The sequence below is a fragment of the Equus quagga genome, chromosome 4 (genome assembly GCF_021613505.1).
Source record: "Equus quagga isolate Etosha38 chromosome 4, UCLA_HA_Equagga_1.0, whole genome shotgun sequence".
Classification (NCBI taxonomy): Eukaryota; Metazoa; Chordata; class Mammalia; order Perissodactyla; family Equidae; genus Equus; species Equus quagga.
This window is the reverse complement of record NC_060270.1, coordinates 50756239-50776767: the sequence shown is the minus strand read 5'-3', so window position 1 is coordinate 50776767 and position 20529 is coordinate 50756239.

Genomic DNA, 20529 nt, shown 5'->3' with positions numbered 1-20529 from the left:
CCAAAATTTGGTTTAGGAAATATAAGCCATATTTTCTTCCTTTCTGTCAAATAGGCAATATGAAATATGATCATGGTAAGATAATTTTGGAGACTTAATGGCATAAAATCCTACCTTTGTACAGTGAGGTTCATGAGATGATGAGTTAAGCCTGCCCAGGGAGCCACTGGGAGTTTCTTGGCCTGCTTGGGGATCGAAATCTGGTCTGGTCCTGGCTGAGGTTTAGCACACTCGTGGACAATTGTGTACTCCCCTTAAACATCAATAGAGAAAATTCTGGATCCCCTGGCTGGGTGGGACTTCAATGTTACATTGTTTCCAGTGGTGCCCCCGGAGAAGGCTGCCCAGGGACAGTGGGTCAGGTGAGCATGGGGTCACAGTAAGAGAATTGTTACATTTATTGCTCGAACTAGGACACTTTGGAGAATATAGAATGGAGGGATACTTACATAATTAAAATTTTATAGTTATAAGTGTTAAAACATAAAAAAGCATTACATACCATAAAATAAATATGTGTGATTTGTAACTTATAGTAAATGAAAGCACCAGAGTAGCAGGACATTCACGGTACTCTCTCTAAGCCCTGTGGCAGGACTTCTCGGCCTCCCCTGAACAAGCCTGTGCTTTCCAGGCTATCCACTGACCCTGTCAACTGAGGGCCTGCTACAGCAACAGGAGCACTGGAGTCAATCTCTAGAATTTTAGAGACCAAGATGACCGGAGCTGATATATGGGTTACATCGACATCACTTATCCAACCTAAGTGCCAGAAAAATGTTGCTTGCTTCCCTTTCTTTTTCACCACTCACCTCACACTCACACAAAATTCACACAAGACTCGCCTCATCTTGTCTTTATTATAGTTAGCGGTTCAAGCGTTTGTCTTATTAGATGCAAAGCTCCTTGAGGACAGCCCCCTTGTCACACATCTTCATATCTACCCGAGGCCCAGCGCACTGCTAGATCACGAAAAATAAATGTTGGTTAATTGAATGCTTTTTCCGACTCTGCCCTGGGAAGAGCCTGCTTTTCTGCCCATCCCGCTTTAAAAAAGAGAAATAATGTGTAGGGGAAGATGGCAGTTCACTGGGCTTGTTGAGCTTGAGGGCACTAATTGTTAAAAGCTTGTGCCTTCCTTTCAGATCGACAAGGCCAGCTTCTCATCTATAATTTGGTTTCCTGAGTAGACCGACTCCCCAGGCACGCGATTCACTGTGAAGAAGAACAGTCCAGGTCTCAAAGCTACTAATATATCCATAAATAGGAATTCATTTCAACCTATATGCCCTTGGTCTCTCAGGCCCTCTATGTGAATCAGTATATTCAAACCTCTGCATCCGCCATGCTGAGAGTCAGAACATGAAGCAGAAAGATCAGGGCCAGGCTCTCTGAACTCGATCCACTCACCTGAGTCTCCTGGACGTTCCAACTGGCACGTTTACGCCTTTTCATAAGTTGAAATAACAATGCCACAATGTGTCTGTACTCTTCAAGGAGATCATTAATCTACGCCGAATGTTATTTTCGTTTTCCCCTTAAATTTTTGTAATAATGTGTATAAACATTTACTGTTAAATAACACTTTGTAATTTACATAATCTACCATGTAAGTAGAAGGTATTATTGTTCTTATTTCCAGTTGTGAGGAAAATGGGGCTTAGAAAGATTAAAAGACTTGCTCATGATCAGTAAATGGTGGAACCAGCCTTTCTTTTACTTCAAAGCTAACATTCTTTCCACAATGCCACCTGCTTCCATATGCATATTGTGCAAAGATATTTATAATCCCTCCAGTGAAGATTTTAAGTTGAAAATGTGTTAGCTAATATCTTAGAAATGCTTCCTTTAATAAATACAATAAACATTTGATAAGAATTTGGTGAGAGGCCATTCCATTGCATATACTTTTTGTAATTATTGTCTATTTTTTAAAATACGGCTTAGATCCCAGGTCTATGGGATAATTTTTAGTGCATGTTTCGAACTGAGTTAAAGTCTATTTAAAAATTTCGAGGCTGCTTTGATTTGTTTCTGGGTCATGGCTGATGTTTGCAGACACTGAATCTTGAATCATTGAAAGGTTTTATTAATGAATCTTTCTCAAGCTGTTCATCAATCAGTGAAAATAGCACAAATGCATATGGATGTTCATTTCTATGTAACAAAGTATGTCATCATGCCCAGCTTCTCAGAAGACCTGGGAGGTGTGGCACCACCCACACCCATTTCTTAGAGGACCTGATTTAATGTTGTATAAATTTTTCTCCAAACAGACATATGAGCAAAAACTGACCAGTGGAGGAATTAAGGGAATCTAGAACAGTGGATCAGAGGAATAGTAACATTAATTGAAGGCAAGCAGAAATGACAATAGATTTTGATTATTGAGTGCTTCATCTTACCTGCTTCTTTGAGTCTGTGTCTAGAGGAATCTTGACTGCTGCTTTGGGGAGGAATGGTATTTCCTTTGTCTCCTCATTTGCTTTCTCTCTTTTCTTTCCTTCATAATTTTTTCTTTTCCTTTGTGAAATATTCTTAAAACTATAGATTAGAATATACTTTGTTATATCTCTTTTATTCTTAAAAAGTCCTTTGCTATTATAAAAAAGAATATATGTTTCTTATAGAATATGAAGAAAATACAGATTTTTGGAAAAGCGTTATGGTGAGTTCCCATATTAAACTCCTTCATCCTCCCCAGAGATATGGTAGTGATAAATGAAATATATTTTTAAAATTAAGTAAGAATATCCAAACTAAAAAAATAAAAATAAAAAACCATAAACCTATATATAACAAAAAAAAACCCCACATAGAATCACAGAGTTGTGAGTGTGTATGGATTGACTAAAGTCAGACCTTGTGGGCTCCAAGTCTGTAGACAGACAAGACACCAGGAACTGGACTTAAAACACAGACTAAAATAACCCAGTGGTGAGTTTATAAGTGTGCCAGGGCTGCCATACGAAGTACCACACACCGGGTGCTTTAAACAACAGAAATTTATTGTTTCAAAGTTCTGGTGGCCAGCAGTCTGAGATTAAAGTGCCAGCAGGCCTATGCTCCCTCTGAAGGTGCTGGAGAAGGATCTGTTCCAGGCCTTTCCTAGCTTATCATACTTTGCTGGCAATCTGTGGTGTTCATTGGCCTGTAGAAGCATCATGCCAATCTCTGCCTTCATCATCACATGGCATTCTCCCTGTGTGGGCATCTTTCTCCTCACATGGCATTCTTTTTGTAAAGATATTAATCATTTTGGATTAGAGGCCCACCGTACTCCAATATGACCTCATCTTAACGAATTATATCTGCAAAGACCCTATTTCCAAATAATGTCACATTCTGAGGTACTGGGGGTTAGGACTCCAATGTATAAATTTTAGGAGGACACAATTCAACCTGTAACAGCAGGGTATTAAGGTCAGAGTCATGGCAGCCAGGACAGAATTTTTACACCTTTGAGAGGAGGCTGACTCAAGCTGCTAGTTATAATTTGCATACCTCAGATGGTGAGAAGAAGTGAGAACTAGGCCCAGCCAGCTGCTTTTTCAGACTCTATCTATGATAGCCCCAGTCCAAGAAGGCCTCTCCCCTAATGCACTACCTGTTCTGGAGAGTCCAAGTGCAGGTGACTGCAAAGCTGATAAATGAAGAGGAATGAGCTCAGAGAGACAGCAAAGAAAGTAGAACACTTTCATGCAAATTGAAGTTGCCAGCAAAATTCTAAAGCACATAGAAAAAGACAATTAATGAAAAGTGCTAAAAACCTCAACTAGTTAGAAGATGAATTTAGTTCCATCAACAAGCAAGTAATATACCAGTTGTGAGTATATTAATGAGTATTTTACATGAGTGTATTAAATGAGTATGTCCAAGATTCTCAAAGAGGAAAAGAGAGAAATACTAAAAGGAAATAGTGAAACAAAAACTGGCACATGTGAGTCTAAAAAAAAGGGCTATAAAATAAAACTCATAGACATTGTAGATATAGGTACAGATATAACTTCAGAATTGAAAGCTAGCGCTGAAGATTTCATTTAGCAAGTAGTCAAATGATATGAAAGGATTAAAAATGTGAATGAAGAGTTAAGATGTATAGATGTTATATTGAGAAGTTCCAATATGTGCATATTAGGAATCCCAGAAATAGGGGAGAAATATTTGAAGAAATAATGGCTGAAAATTTTTTTCCAAAACTAGAGAAAGGTATATATTTTCAGATTGGAAACGAATACTAACTGTTGTAGAAGTAATTAAAATTAAATTAATACCTCTCTATATTATAGTGAAACTTCAGAACCTCAAGAATAAAGAGAAAATTCTAAAAGCAATAAGACAGAAAATACAGATTACCTAAAATGACAGCTTTGTCCTGGTAGAGTCTTCTATGCAACAATATCTTCAAAATGGTGAAGGATATACAGTCAATCTTCATTATTGTGAATTCACCTACTGACTAAAATGTGTTTGCAACCCCCAAATCAATTCTTACAGTGCTTTAGTAGTCATTTATGGACATACACAGAGCAGCTAAAAATCTAAGTCACCCAACACACGTGTTCCCAGCCGAAGTCAAACAAGGGAACACTCTACCTTCTTGCCTTCTTGTTTTAGCTCTCACACTGTAAACAAGTGTTCTCATTTTATTTTGCTGTCAATTTGGCACCATGTTTTTCATATATTTGTGGTTTTTCTTGGTGATTTTACTGTTTAAAATGGCTCCAAGACTATATTAAATAAGATGTCTTTAAAGAGAAACACACATAAAGCATTATGAATTGATTGGTTGGTGAAAATGTTGTGACCAGAGGCCGGCAGACACTTAACCCGATAGTCCCCTTGGAACAATAATTAAATCTCATCTAGGAATTAAAATATGCCTTGATTTTATGTACATTTTTGCTCACAGAAACAGAAAGTGAATTTTTAAGCCTAAAGCATAAAGTAATTTTAACTTACAGATTAGTAAATCCAAAGAAACTATATTCTTTATATACTTAAATAGGGCATCACATCTTCAGCAAGAAACCAAAAAAAAAGAGAAACTTATCACATAGATACTGGTTTGCTTGTGTTACCTAACGTTTAAATAATTTTAGATTTAGATTTTTTTCCCTATATTGTCCTGTGTTGTGAGGAACCCATCTGTAAGAAATATCCCATTCTTTTCCTTGACCTTGTAACCACGGGCCCTCCAGCACCAGTTCAACTGACCATATCTTATCAATAGAGTAATTAAGAAATTATCTTTCAGAAAATTTGCAAAGGAACGTTGCCAGAGCATTCACAGAAGAAGAAATCTTGAAATGACCACAGAACCAAAGATTCTCCTCCCCACAGAACCGAAGGACTGGGTTATGACCAGAACCTAAAAGTCAGGCTCTTACAGGGGTCCCTCATTCAGCAAGATCTGATGTTAAAATTCCTTCCCCACATCATCAAAAATGTCTAGAACCTCATCATAAATGTTTAGAACTTTACCATAAATGCTTGAACCCCACCAATCAATACATTTCCATGTGCCAGCCTGTTCTCCCTAACCTCTTAAATTTTACCCCAAATCCTGAATCAGGGAGACAGATCTGTAAGCACACGCCCCTTGTCTCCCTGCAGATCAATCTTGCAGAATAAAGCTGATTTCTCCCCCAACAGCTGATGCCGTAATTAATTGGCTTGTTTATGTGCTTTCAGGTAGGGGAACCCATTTTGTGCGGAAACAACCTAGGGTGGGCCTCACCTCTCTTGGGTACTAATTGTTGTTTAGAGATTTTTAAATGCTTCAAGTTTGAGAAAAATTATCTGAATAAAAAGCATTACTGTACTCCTTTCAGACTGTAGATGTCTTCATTGACATTTTTCTCTTCTGTACCGTTTTGAGACTTCTGCAAAACCCGGAGAGAGGGCATTTGTTTAGCTGCTAACAAGAAGCAGCTGTTTTCCACAGGAGATCAATCATTATTTTCTGTATTTCTTATTCAATAACCTTATTTTCAACATGTGTGATGTCCTGCTGAGGGAATGTTCAGGGGGCCTGTCATGTAACAGAACTGGACACAGCTTGAGTTTTGAAACAGCAGACATTCAACTGAAAAAAGGAGTCCAAGATTTTCTTCTTTAGTGATTTTGCTATTATAATAATATTGGGTTTTACAGAGACAAGTAGAGTGTAGACGGAACTCTGTTTGCTGAATGGAAATTTTGTGTGGGAAGTAGGGAGAGGCAGCCCTCGGGAGAATTCCTCAGTTCTCTTTGTTACTTCAAGCTCCTGCGTTGTTGTTTCGTCTGTGTTATCCTCCAGATAATACTTTCACTTTTTTCAAGGCCTCTTAGAGCCCCATGGTCTTTACCTTATCAAAAGCAGAGTAAGGGAAGGGTGGGATATTGCTGATGTAATTCCTAATATTGCTGAAAGTAAACTCTTCCAGGGAATTTTATTTAATTTTTATCAGTTTGCCTTTGGCTAAAGGGATTTCAGACATTCTGAAGTAGGAGAAAGACAGTGTGAAGGAATCCTCCTGAAACCCCTTAATAATAATGAAAATAATAAAAATAATAAGAGAAGCTAACATTTATTGACTTCTCACTATGTACCAGGCTCTATGCTATCGATTACTTTAATCCTCAAGACAATGCTGTGGGTCAGGCCCTATTACAAAGCTCCATTTTTACAGCCGATAAAAGCTTACTGAGCTTAAGCAGCCAGCAGCCTCAGCATCACCTAGGAGATTGTTAGAAATGCAAATTCTCAGGCCCCACCCCAGATCTAGAGAACTGGAAACGTGAGCGGTGGGGTCAGCACTCTGTTTTAACAAATCCTCTGGCTTAATTGGATGCCTTAAAATTTGAGAACCACTGCCCTAAACTGCGCCTTTTCAACGGAACATCTCACAAGGGTCATTTTTGCTTTGTGCTAGACATCAGGGAGCTGCGGCATGTTTGCTTGTATGTTCTAGGCCTCAACGTGTGCCTGATTCGCGAGAGGTGTTCAAAGCATGCACAATGCATAGTCGTGGATGAATCTGTAATGATTTATCCTCTGTGGCTCCTTGAGGCTGCCAAGGTGGTCCATTAACTCACAAGCCCACGTTAACCAGGCACGTTTTCTTGTTTGCTTTTCTTTTGGGTAAGCAGAGCTGTAATTCCTTTCCAGCAAACATCAGGCTTCTGAGACACCAGGACCAGTGTGCGATGGTGGGGTTTTCACTTATGAGTTGGAGCATTCTTGTTAAGTATTTAAGGCCTCAGCAGTGTATCTGATTCATTGTGTTTGTATTTTGATGGGGTAGGGGCAGGAAGTGGAAGGGAGAGGGCTTCTAGTATATTCTAGGTATTCAGGAAGTCACAAATAAGAATAGCCAAGCAGACAAGTCATGAACGCATAAAACAAATAAGCATCAAAGTTTGAAATACTAATTTAAAGCAACAAGGGAAGCCTCATTATAAAGCAGGTCATAATGAATAAAACAATTTAGGCAGATAGTTATTAAAGATACGGAGTCTGGTACTGTCCAGAGCACTAGAATAAGAATCAGCAGACCCGGGCTCAGTCTCCTAGCTGCCATTTACTTGCCACATGCTGATGAAGGAATCATTGACGCTCCCTGAGCCTCCTTTTTTTCATCTGTAAAAAGCCCTACCGTCCTCATAAGTTTATCAAGAGAATCAAGAAGCATAATGTACAGGTCTTGCTACTGTAACATGAGTTCCTGAAAAAGATCACAGCCCTAAAAATAATGCAACTTTAAAAATACGAAAGGTACAACACTAACGACAAATGCACCTTTATAAGCAGGGCTCTATCTGACACAACCGTAGTAACAAAAATACTACTGTACTTCAAAAGAAACTAAATTCCTAAAAACGAAATTCTGCAGTAAATATAGGATTTTACGTTAAAGAGAGAGAAAGCAGCTTGATAAAAGGGGAATAAGGAAGAGCTGACACTTTTGAATTATGAGGACAGGTCCAAGTGTACACCAAGTGCGTGGATGTCTGCCTCCCAGAGCAAACATGGGGCCCTCCCAAGTGCAGAGGAAGGATGTGGAGTAAGTGGGCATTGCTTATAGTCCTGTAGTCTGCAACGCTTTCTGTATTTCAATTGTGTAGCGTACATTTAGCTGCTCATACTTGGTAGGACAAAACACTCAAGTGCTAGAAAAGTTCAAATCTGAACCAATGCATTCAATTGACGCAATTCCCTTATTTACCAGTACCGTATGAGCTAATTCTCATTCCAGGAACAATTATAACAAAACAAGCTGTATTTGAAAGTATTGTAAAGCATGGTACAAAAGTAGCCTAGTTTTATTAGCATTATTTTGTTTAGGTTTATAAGAAAGGCCCAATATAACCAAAATTGTCAGTGTAACCCAGTCTTCTATGAATTTTTCATTAAATCTTTGACAACATGCAAATGGTAGTGTGCTGAGTGATTAAAGGGATGTTAGCCAGATTAACTACCTGTGGTCTTTAAATTCTATTTGGAGTGATTGGGATGTGTCTTTGGATAAGGCAATCAGTTAATGTATCTCTATTTACAAACATTCTGCAGCGATACCAAGATAAGCTTGATATCTCCAGGAATTAGTCATTTAGAATAACCAAAGCTATTTTTATGTTTATGCACAAAATCTTTTTAATATGATGGAAACTTTTCTAAATTAAAATGATGGGAAATAGAAATAATGCATTGCTGCATTAATGACTGAGCAAGAAGAAATGCATTCCTTCTCCCCTGCTCTCCCCTTCTCCGTGTAGACACTGCCTTCGCTGCGTTTTGGGACCATCAGCCTCATAAAGTGGTTGCCATGCTGCAGGGTTTGAAAGTCTACACACCTGAAGGGAATTTTCCTGGATTCTAGAGTGTGAAGAGAATTCAGGAAAATATTTAAAAAGGGGATGAGGCAGAAGCAGCCTGAGGAAGAAGTGAGGAGAAATCACTGGGGACTTGGGGAGAAGATGGGCATGTTAGTGTCCCTCATGAGAACAGTATTGTGCCCCATGGCTGCAGAACGCACAGGGATGTGACAGAGCCACAGGGAAGTGGCCTCTGGGTGCATAGTCTCCCAGTCTTGGTGGAAGAGTCCGTCCCATTGCCAAGCTTGGCACAGGGTGGGAGAGATGCTGCCTGCAGAGGGCCCTTAAGAACTCTGCACGTGAGTAACTTGTGGACCAAAGAGCAGGGCCATTTCTCAGGACTTGTGGGATCCTGAGGAAGAGGAGCCTCTTTCCCCAACCAAAGGACCTAGAAAGAATTTCCTGTGTGATGGAGATCAGCGTGGATTATATTTGGTTTAGGAGAGAAAGTAGAAAGTGACATGTATTACCTCCTGTGGTGTGGAGTAAAATGAATATCTAACACAAACGTAAAACCCTCTTCCTTGCTTCTTAAGCAGTGCGTGAGTTAATTCAGCTCTGCCTATGCACGAACGTTACTTATATGCACGTTGTCATATGTACCTTTACAAGACAGTCTAACACGACGCTCTGCTTTTTAGAAGTTTTGAGTCTGCTTTATATGGTTATTCCACCCCTTCCTCATTTTTACTGAATGTCTGTCTGATTTCTGGTCTGTTCCCCTTATTCAGCTCTGGACTAACTTTTAGAAATTAAGTTCATTGGAAATATAAATAACATATTGGGATATTAAGTCGTAATTTTGAAAATATATTTACAACAGGAGAAAATGTTTATGATACACTATTCAGCAAAAAAAAAGCAGAATACAGATTTATGCGCATGATTTGAACTCTATTAGAAAGGAAATGTAGCAGATATAATGAGCTTCAAACAGGATTGAAATGAACTTGAGCAACTCTAATTAGCTGGTGATGGGGCTGTGCTGGGTTGAGATACAGATGATTGGCATGAGATGGAGAGCTTTGCCTTTTTTTTTTTCTTTTTGAAAAGAAGAAAACAAGGGAGAAAGTTTCCTGCATGTATGCCTTGAAGGAAGAGCCAAAGAAATGGGAGGATGACTTAGGGTTCACCTGCTACCTGGTAGATTGTTGTCTGTATAAAGAGACTGAAAAATAAATAAAGCAGAAATTGAAGTAGACATGGATGTAGATAGAGATATGGAGGCCGGGAAAGAAATTCATAAGGATAGAAATATAGATACAGATCAGATATGTGAGACTAGAAAGAAATACACCAAAATGTTAATATAGACTCTCTCCCAATAGTGGCTTTCTGGGTTATTAAATTTCCTTTTTAAAAATTCTTTTTTGTAATGTCCACCTTGTCAACAATGGTCATGTGTTACTTTTATCATCATAAAAACATTTTTAAATGTTTATGCATGAGATAAACTTGAATAAGCATAGAGTAAGGCCCTGTTTCCTTAGATTAAAAAGATTGTGTAAGCTCTAGGTTTTAAAATTCTGGTTTGTACTTTTATTTTTGAAGAGAAGATTCTTCTGTGTCCCCCTTTACAGGACTGTTAGTGCTGGTTGATGTGCAGTGACACATGTATTAAATGAATTTTTGGCTTTTCACTTATGGGCTACACCAAGTTATTCACATTTCTCCTTTTGTTATCAATAACGCACATGTCGGGGCCGGCCCAGTGGTGTAGTGGTTAAGTTCACGCACTCTGCTTCAGCAGCCCAGGGTTCGCTGGTTCAGATCCTGGGCATGGACCTAGCACCACTTGTCAAAGTCTGCCGTGGCTGCATCCCACATACAAAATAGAGGAAGATGGGCGTGGATGTTAGCTCAGAGCCAATCTTCCCCAAGCAATAAGAGGAAAATTGGCAACAGATGTGAGCTCAAGGTCAATCTTCCTCATCAAAAAAAAAAAAAAAAAACTTAAAAATGCACATATCTATTGGGGCCACATAAGGGTACAAGATAGTAAATGACTCTGGACAATAATTTCTTGTAATTTTTTTAGATTTCATCCTGTAAGCCAACCTGTAATCTTGGCCTTGTTCAGCTTTCTACTCTCTCATTGAGCTACTGACTGACATATTTGAAAAGAGTAAGTAGAGTGTAGAATGAGTATTACCAACAACATCAGAAAGAGAATCTTAGTGAGCTAGAAACCACCCAAGAATTTATCAGCTGGAGTTGTCTTTATTTTATGGGGGAGGTGGGAATAGGGTAGGAGGAAAGTTAATTAACCCTTTCTGCTGTCCCTTAATGCTTCAGGAAATGAATATATGAAAAGGCTCATCATCTCCATCCCCTAGGGATGTTGTCAGGGTTTTTTAAAAAGTATTCTAACAGATTTGGATAAGATGCTAATGAGCATGCTCACCTGTATTCACTGTATTGCAAACTAATTTACTTCTCTCTGTTTAGAAATGTTTTTAATACCAGTTGCTACATTACTCCTTTTTCCCCCATATTAATTGAAAAAGAATTATGTTTAAGGTCTTGAATTTTTTAAATTTGGTATGAGGAAATAAACGATAGCTTTTTTTTCCTTTTTGATGAGGAAGATTGGCCCTGGAATAGCATCTGTGCCAATCTGCCTCTATTTTGTGTGAGGGATGCCACCACAGCATTGCTTGATGAGCGGTGCATAGGCCTACACCTGGGATCCAAACCTGCGAACCCTGGGCTACCAAAGAGAAGCATGTGAACTTTAACACTATGCCACCAGGCTGGCCCAAACAGCAGCTTTGTACTATTCAAGTTACTCCCAACTGAAAGGAAAGCTTTCAAAAATTGATAAATAAAGATACAGCATTTCACTTTTTTTTTTTGAGGAAAATTAGCCCTGAGCTAACTACTGCCAATCCTCCTCTTTTTGGTGAGGAAGACTGGCCCTGAGCTACCATCCGTGCCCATCTTCCTCTACTTTATACGTGGGACGCCTGCCACAGCATGGCGTGTCAAGTGGTGCCACGTCCAGACACAGGATCTGGGCTGGTGAACCCCAGGCCGCCGAGAAGCAGAACTTGCACACTTAATGACTGCGCCACCAGGCCGGCCCCAGCATTTCGCTTTTGAGATGACATTTTCATAGTGTGTGCGTTAAGTTGGAAAGATGTGCATTAAATTTCTGTGAAAATATTCGTGAGAATATTAGATATACATTTTGATGTAAGAATGTTTAAAAGTAATCTGAAGTATTCTTCTGGGTTCAAAAAATATTTCTGAGCAATTAAATTTGTCAAACTCTATTATTGGATTTTTTATAAAGGAAAGAAAATGGCATCTAATGTTGAAATTTACTTTCAAATAATGTATTTTTAAAATAAATTTTAATATCCTTTTTCTGGAATTTTTGTACTTATACTGAATGTTATTACTTGTATTTCAAGAATTTTTTGAGAGAAGCTTGAAGGTATTGTGTTCAGAGTTGATTACAATTATAGTTGAACTTTTATAATGAGTGCTTTACATAAAACAATTATGACGTTTGTAGTAAGTTGAAATAACAGTGATTCTAATAAGGAAAAGAATAGTTATTTTGTCCTTGAAATGTAAATTAATAATGAGATGAAATTGAGGAAAGGTATCCTTCCCTTATATGACTTTCCAATTGGTTAAAAAAAATTACATCTTTAATTAAAAGTGCGTTCACTTTTGTTTTTGTTTTTTTTTTTTTTGGATTTCCTCTCCAAGCAAAGACTTCTTAGTGAAGTTTTGATAAATTACATTTTAGGTTTCTTGATGATGGGGGCTAAGTGTTAATGTTTTGTATCTTCCACGTAACCTCGCACAGCAGTCTTAGTAATAAATATGTTTATTGATTCCGTTAACCAGGAATTTATCTGCCGTTATTATTTCCAAAAATGTATCAAAATAATCTACAGTTTGCAGTGCTTCTTAACTTCATCTCCTAAAAATAATCTTTTCTGGATGTTGTTTTGTGTACCTCTTGGTTAAGAACCCTTTTGCTGGGATTTTCCTTCTTCAGTTGCAATGCCCATGGGGCTCTGTCCAGGTTCCCGAATGCAGGCTTCCACCTTCACGATCTTAGCACTTATTTTCAGATATAGATTATTCTACTTGCATTTAATAAACACCTTGTTTTTATTATACTTTTATCTCTCTTTATTATAAACATATTTTGTTCTCCCCTCAAGAAAGCCTTACTCACAGAGAAAATTCAAGTTTCCCCCGATAGACTCCTTCTTGAAAACTAATAATGAAATGTTTCACAAAAATATGTTACATGTTCAGAAATATGCTAAATGTCCACAGAAATATGAAAATAAAAATTATTTCCAACATTGACATTTGACCATCTTTTTTTGAGAGGTTTTTTCTTGTGAATTATTCTGTTTCCAATTTGATTTCTCACCTGATTTATAAACTGTTTGTCATAAGGTGGGTTCCCAGGAAGCAGACTCTGAGACAGAGATTAATGTGCAAGTGTTGTATCAGTGGATGCCCGTAGAATCAACAGCTGTGGAAAGGAAGAGAGGGAAGCAGAGGTGGGCAGAAGGAGAAAATGGGGTGTGACGCCCTCACACGTAAACTTGGGTGGATCTCACAGGAGGTTCTGAAGCTGAGATGGCCCTTCAGAGTTGTGCTGAGTTGGCGCCAAGGGCTGGGCTCTTCTACTTTGCATGCACCAGTCGTTGGATGTGGACTGCCCCAGAAAGGAGACATATCCTTGGATGAAGAGTCTGTTTTCAGCATAGGCAGTTCCCAGAGAGGGATGACAGCTGAAGGCTGTATACTGGCAGCCCTCCTGGCACCTGCGGTATGAGTCCTTCATTCCAAAGAGGATCTGGGTGGCATATCATAGCATTGCCGACACTAGTCCACCACCAGCAGAGTTGGATGATTCACTGAGTCTACGTTAAGCTGTTTGGAGCGCACTCACAGCCAAGCACACAAAATCATCGAGCAGATACTGCTTTCTTTTCCTACCTCTTTGCCTCCTTGACGTTTTAGATTTTTTTGCATAGTTAGAAGACCAACCAGTGATACGCTTTCTTTTGAGAGCTTTTGTGTATCACAGTCAACATGAAAATTGCAGATGGGTTTAGTTGTTGCACTGTCCTCGACTTATAGCTCCCCTAAAAATATTTGGTAGATCCTAATATAGTTTCTCTTTTGACCTTGTTTAATTTGAATGGACATTCTTAATTAGAGCCTGCAAAATTTCTAGAGGTGCCATATGGTTTGCATAAAAGATTTAGAATAGAAGGAAGGATAATTATTGTCTGTGGAATAGCTAAAAGAATGTTCAGCTAGCCAACTATCAAATGTGATTCAGATGTAAAAGACGAACTGAAGGAACAGTAATCAGTTTTGAATTACATCTAATGGTTCTTTTCTGGACTTTTTATTTTCTATAAAATTTGTGGGTAAAACCTTAATAAAAGTGGTGAAGCGTCACCCCCTGAAAAACTGTTTTATAGTGATCAGATGTAACTTACTCTATCATGAGTTGCAGCAGTTACTTGAGAATACATTAAAACTTGGGGAAAAAAGAGCATTTGTTCTCTGACTATATCAAAAATTTGAAAAATCTTACGTCGTAAATATTGATGCTCTTTCCTGAAGTTCGGTCTTTAAATGAGGGCAATAGGCCATGCTTGTAAGTTACTTCTTCAGTTACCGAGGACGTTAAAGAAAACTCCAGGAAAGGCGTGCTTTGTAGCTATGATGTGATATATAGAATATGGAAGATATTCATTGTCTGATAAGTAGAGATCAGCAGCCAGGTGACATCACTGATTTTAGTTACCAGTTTGGGAGACATAATGCAGGTAATTTAAAAAATATAGAAGTGACTCATTCTCATTTTAATCTATAAATAATAAAGAGAAAGTGAAATTCTCTCTTTAGTAATCCCTCTACTCTTTGCACTTACTCTTCCCTTTACTTAGCCTTGACCACTGGTATCAGTTCTCTGTGTATCCTTAGTGGTCTTCTTTTAAACATTTACAAAAACGTATACATATATGTGTCTATGTAAATATATCTGTGTATACATTCATAGATCCTAAGCATTTGCATTTGCCTAAATGTGTGCATATGTGTGTGTGTGTGTGTGTGTGTGTGTGTGTGTATCTATCTATCTGTCTATCTAGCTATCTATCTATATATCTCCATGTCATGCCATATATATTGTCCAGGAAACTTTCTCTGTCTCTGTCTCTGTCTCTGTCTCCCCCTCTCTCTCTTAGCATTCTGACGTAGACATACTTTCACACCAGCAGGTTTAAATAGAACTTGTTAGTTTAAATCTGTTGCATAGTATTCCATAGGGTTGATTTACAATATTTGCTTAACCGGTTTAAAGCATGTAAATAAGTGTTCTTTGAAGATATCTTTGATTTATTGCATGCACTTATTTTATTAAATATGTAGGTAATTTTGTATGTTTTTATTTATTCCCTTCTAAGATCAGTGATATATTTTTTCTCTGCTTTTCATGCTTAAATTTTGCAAAATTTTAAATATGGCCTTCTTATTTAGATATTTCTTAAGACAGGGATATTAATTGTAAAATAAATCTTCTATTATATTTTTAGAAGTATTTTTAAATCCTTCTCTTCCCTATGTTCCTTTTTTCTGAAGCAACCTCTTCTGTGCTTTTGTCATTTCTGAGAATGTAAGTTCTTCTACAACATTATGTGATACGTAATAGCAGATGCCAGGGTCTTCATAAATAGGTGCAATCCTATAAATTAAAGTCTACCTCTAAATAAAGTTTGTATTTTGGGTTAAACTTCCCATTTTTGAGACAGACATTATAAAAATCTGACATACTACAGCACATTCTTCCAATTTCTAATCAATGTCCATTCAAGCAGAGCAATAACTGCTTCACAAGCTAAATTAGAGTGCCTTCTTATAGTTGATAATTCTTGGTACAGTCCCTTGAGCATCAAGTACGAATGTCAAGAGAATCCGTCCCTAGACAAATTCTGCGTTATCAGCCTGAATCCAGACAGCTTTTGCTTCCTTTGAATGTTACTAGCCTGTACTTTTCCATCTCTTTCATTTGTGCTGCCTTTGTGAATCCACAAAGTCACGCTCAGAACACTAGTGGAAGAAAGAGCATAGGAGCCAGAACGCATGTTTTCTTTACTAAAGCACTTCAGTCCCCACAAATTTCTCTTCCTTGTTCAATTCTCACTGAGAACCTCATCTATGTCTTCTGTGCTTGCAGTCAGAAAGTCTTAAATGATAAACCTGGAAATGATTTTCCACTGTCACATCACTTGCAAACAGAGTTCTCCCTTTTTGAATCAGATCCACCCTCTAAAATGAATGACTTAAGTATATTTCCATTCTGTGACATTCGTTGGAGTATTTCTAACATTGGTCGACTAGGTTCTTGGCACACTTGACTCTTCTGAATTGGTGATTTTTTTCTTGATAAGCAAATTTTTTTTTTAGATCTTCTTTATGTTAAGCAAGTTATCTAGTTTCTATGTGGGTGCTTTTGTTTATATTTATGCATACTATCATTAATTTATGTAATTCATAAGTCTCTCTTGGCTATCTACCAGCCCGAGATATTATGCTAAGTGCCAGGCATCATTTACCTTTAGATAACATAAAAATGATTGTGAATGAATGAAGAAGAAAGAGCACTAGATTGAGCATCAAAAACTATGGGTTTGAATCCTGGCTCTGCCATTTAGGTGCTGTCATGCATTGGGCAAATTACTTAACGTATCTCAGCTTCAGTTTCCATATATATCTCAAATTGGTCTGATAATATATTTTTCACTGATATCACAGGAATTAAATGAATGCTGAATTGCTTTATAATTGATTAATGCAAATAATAACTATAAAAATAATTATCCATGTTTCCTATCCTTAATGAGCTTATATTTTAATGGAGGAGAATACAAGCATATTTACAAATAACTGTAAGGCAAGGTAGAATGTTTATAAGAGAGAAGGACAGAAAAAATGTTATAGGAGTTTTCCTGGGAACTAAATCACTTCCAGTCAGATGAACAAAGGAAGTCTTTATGAAAGATAAGAAATTTCAGCTGGGACCTGAAGGGTGGTAGAATTTCAACCTGTCGAAAAAGGAGAGATCACTCCTGGTTCAGGGACTGGAATGAGCCAGGACATGAAGCTAGCAAAAAGCCTTTGTAATAATGAGTGACACACTTTGGTTAGGGACTTGAGTACATAAAATAAAGTAATGAGATGTAAGTCTAATACATAGACTTACATATACATATCTATAGCTATCAGATATAAGTCTGATAGCTAGAGATGAGTTGACCTGGCCACAGATATCAGGAGTTTGCATTCCATCCTGTAGGCATCAAGGATACACTAAAAATTTTGGAAATTACCAATATGCTAATAGGTTTCAGCAAATAACCAGTAACTTTCAGAGGTAAGGTCATAAAACTGTTTGACATAAAGGATTTTTTTTTTGATGGCATAGCGGAAGTACAGTTCTGCCAACACATCTACTTTATATAGTTAAACTGAACACTTCGTATCTCAGTCTAAAGTATCTGCATTTGAGTTACCTGACTGTTTTTGAGATTTCTGAAGGACTTCTCTTTAAATAAAAGAGTATAACAAAGAAGTTCTTTTAGAAGAAAGGCAATGTTAATCCCAATGGCGAATCTCAGTCTCCACCCTCAAAAGCATGCACTACTTATGGGCCCAGAAATTAGAATGTTCCAGCTTCAGATATATTAAGATCTCTGCTGAGAATTCTGTTAACCTTCCGTTGATGAGTGATAAGATGGAGAATAGAAAATCCCAGAACTGGGAAGAAGTAGTCTGGGAAGTGAGAGAGAATCATTAAAGTGCCAGGACAGTGAATCCAAGCTAGGAGAGAGAACTGAGAGGAGATGGTGTAATACCATAGGCATCTACAGAAAGGTCCAAAGTATTAGTACCATGACATGCTGTTTTCTTTGACTATTAGACAATATCAGTTTACCTTTGACCAGGCAGTATTAGCTGTTTGATGAGTGAGATGGCTAAACTGCCAAAGGAGGACAATGAAGCAGAGACAGTAATTGTTGGATCACTGGCTTTTGGAGTTAGAGGAGTAGCAGAATGTTGGGGAGAGGAGGTGGAAAATGGAAGACACAGGGGAAAATAACCAATGGCAAGGGAAAGAGGAAGAGTCAAGCTGAAGGAAATAACTGATGTTATGAAGCATGAAGGATGGTAATGGAATTGGATCGAGGGCATGACATAGGGGAATTGACTTTAGAACCCATAGGAAGAAGAGGAAAAAGAGTGGAAATAGGAGGCATTCTGTGATAGAAAGAGGAAAGTCAAAGGAGTTCTTATTAGCTAGGTCACAGTTCACGATAAGATCAAAGGGAAGCAGCTCTTAGAACCTGAGAAGTGTGTGCAGGTCGACCTATAAAATTCCCAGGGTCCCGTGCAAAATGAAAATGTGTAACCTTTGTTCAAAGCAGGACGAAAGCATTGTTATAGGTACTAACAAATAAAACTTTTAGTTTTCTGTAACAGCCTCTCTGTCTCATCTTGTTATGCTATTTTTTATTTGCCATTGTGCTCCTGGACTATGGGGGATATTGGGGAAATGCAAATACTCACAGGTGCCTGGTGGTCCCGCCTTGCCACTCAGCACCTGTGTGCCTGAGCACCGACACAGTGCCCTGGCTGGGGGCAGGAAAGTCAGTCTCTCCTTCCTACCAGCTCACCCTCCTACCCACAATGGACAGACAAACTCCAAGGGTACTCTGTACTTGGACTTGCTCAGTACTGGATCAGGGCTGAATGGGATCCCCTGCAAAGTCACCTTCCAAATTTACTGTGGCACTGCCAGCCTAGAGTGGGGCCAGCAGCCGAGATATCATGGGGACTGTTCACCAAACCCTGACCCTCTCCAACTCAAGCTCAGGCCCCACAGAAGGCTGGGGTCAGCAAAGAGCAGCAGTGGTCGCTGGGTAGAGGGATGTTACGTAGCGCAGAGAATCATCCCAGAGAGGAGGGAAGGTGGTAGGGATGGAAAGGTGTGTGAGCTGAGGCTCGGTGTCCCTGGTGGATGCTCCATTGTCCCCCCTGACTTCACTTACAAAACACAAACGATAAAATTACTAGATATTTCAAGATGTCAAACATAGAGCATTAAACCATAAACGTGGGGCCCTTCTCAACCCAGAGCTTTTTGTCATTGTACTGGTCACATGCCCATGAAGTTGCCTCTAGATATATGTGTGTGTGTTTGTGTCATAAGAAGCTTAGAATAGTCACTATAGAAATGAATAGAGAATCAACATGAGCTGAATAGGTTGTAAGAGTTCCTTCAGTAATGCTTTCCTGGCTGGTGTCTTTGGAGGTGAAGTGGAGTGAGTAGATGGCAGGGCAACATTATGATTTTCATGGTCCCTAGGCATTTTTGCCTTAATGGGTTCTTTTATCCATAAAAAAGTTAAAATGTATATTTTATGATTGCAATGATAGAAAGATGAATATATTAATATCATATATTAAAATATTTTCTTCAACCTAAAAGGTTAAGATATTAAAACATTTATGTGGGTCTCTAACAGTACTGTGGATTCTAGGCACTGTGCCTAATGGAGAAGTTGGCCCTGGTGGACGGTGGGTGTCATTCAGAACTGGCACCATAGATATAGGATGGGCTCAGGGAGAGAGGGTTCTGGAGAGTCAATGGGGACAGCATGATATCCTGGCTAGGTGGAGACAGGTACAGGAAGTCTTGAGGAATGAGGATTTGTTAGATGAGAGTCTGGAGCCACAGTGAAAGGAGAGGGAAGTAGTCAAGAAAAATGGGGTAATAAGCAAAGAGAAATTGCGAGTCAGATTGGGAAACAGTCTAGGCCTTATGGTGTCCAGACTTTCAAGAAACAAAAAAGTTCAATGCTTTGGTCTAAAGATAAAGGTCAGTCATGGGCCACATAACTGTTTTATTTTTATGTTTAATTTTATTCATTTGCTTTTCTATACATACAATATATCAAGTCGTCAATAAATAATTCCCTAGGAAATCAACTCTGGGGAAAACAATATTTTGAGATGATTCTTAAATTTCAAGAAGGAGAGATCCCTGAATTGTATTCTCCCCGTTCTAGTTTATTTGGCTGTGATTAAGGAAAGAAATGAGAAAAGGGGATATTGTTTTGTTCTACTTGGGGCTTTTAAATATAATCAGTGACCAATTTTTGCGAACAGTAACTTTAGGGTTTGAATTCAGCACATTTATACTTAATTTACAAGTGCTAACGTTTCTGCGATAATTTTAAGGAATATAACATTAGATTATATGTGAGCTATTTCATAATAATAGAAGTCACATTTAACTACAGGTTAAGTGACTACATTAAAAGGGAATACAATTATTTTAATGGATTTCTAATTAAATGCTTAAATCCTGGGTAGTCTAGAGGTGCACTTTAAATTAAATTGATTTTTCTGTAAAGTTTGGTTGAAAGCTGTTAGCAAAGAGAAAAAAATTTTTAAGATTCTGTTTTTTGTGTGATACTTTATGATAAATAGTACTTGTTTTGGTAAACATCAGACAAGGAAAGGTACAGAGAAAGAACAGGAGAATGTAATTTAATAACGGGTGAAAAACAAATAGATATTTTGCAAAAAAAGAAGTATAACTCATAAACAAAC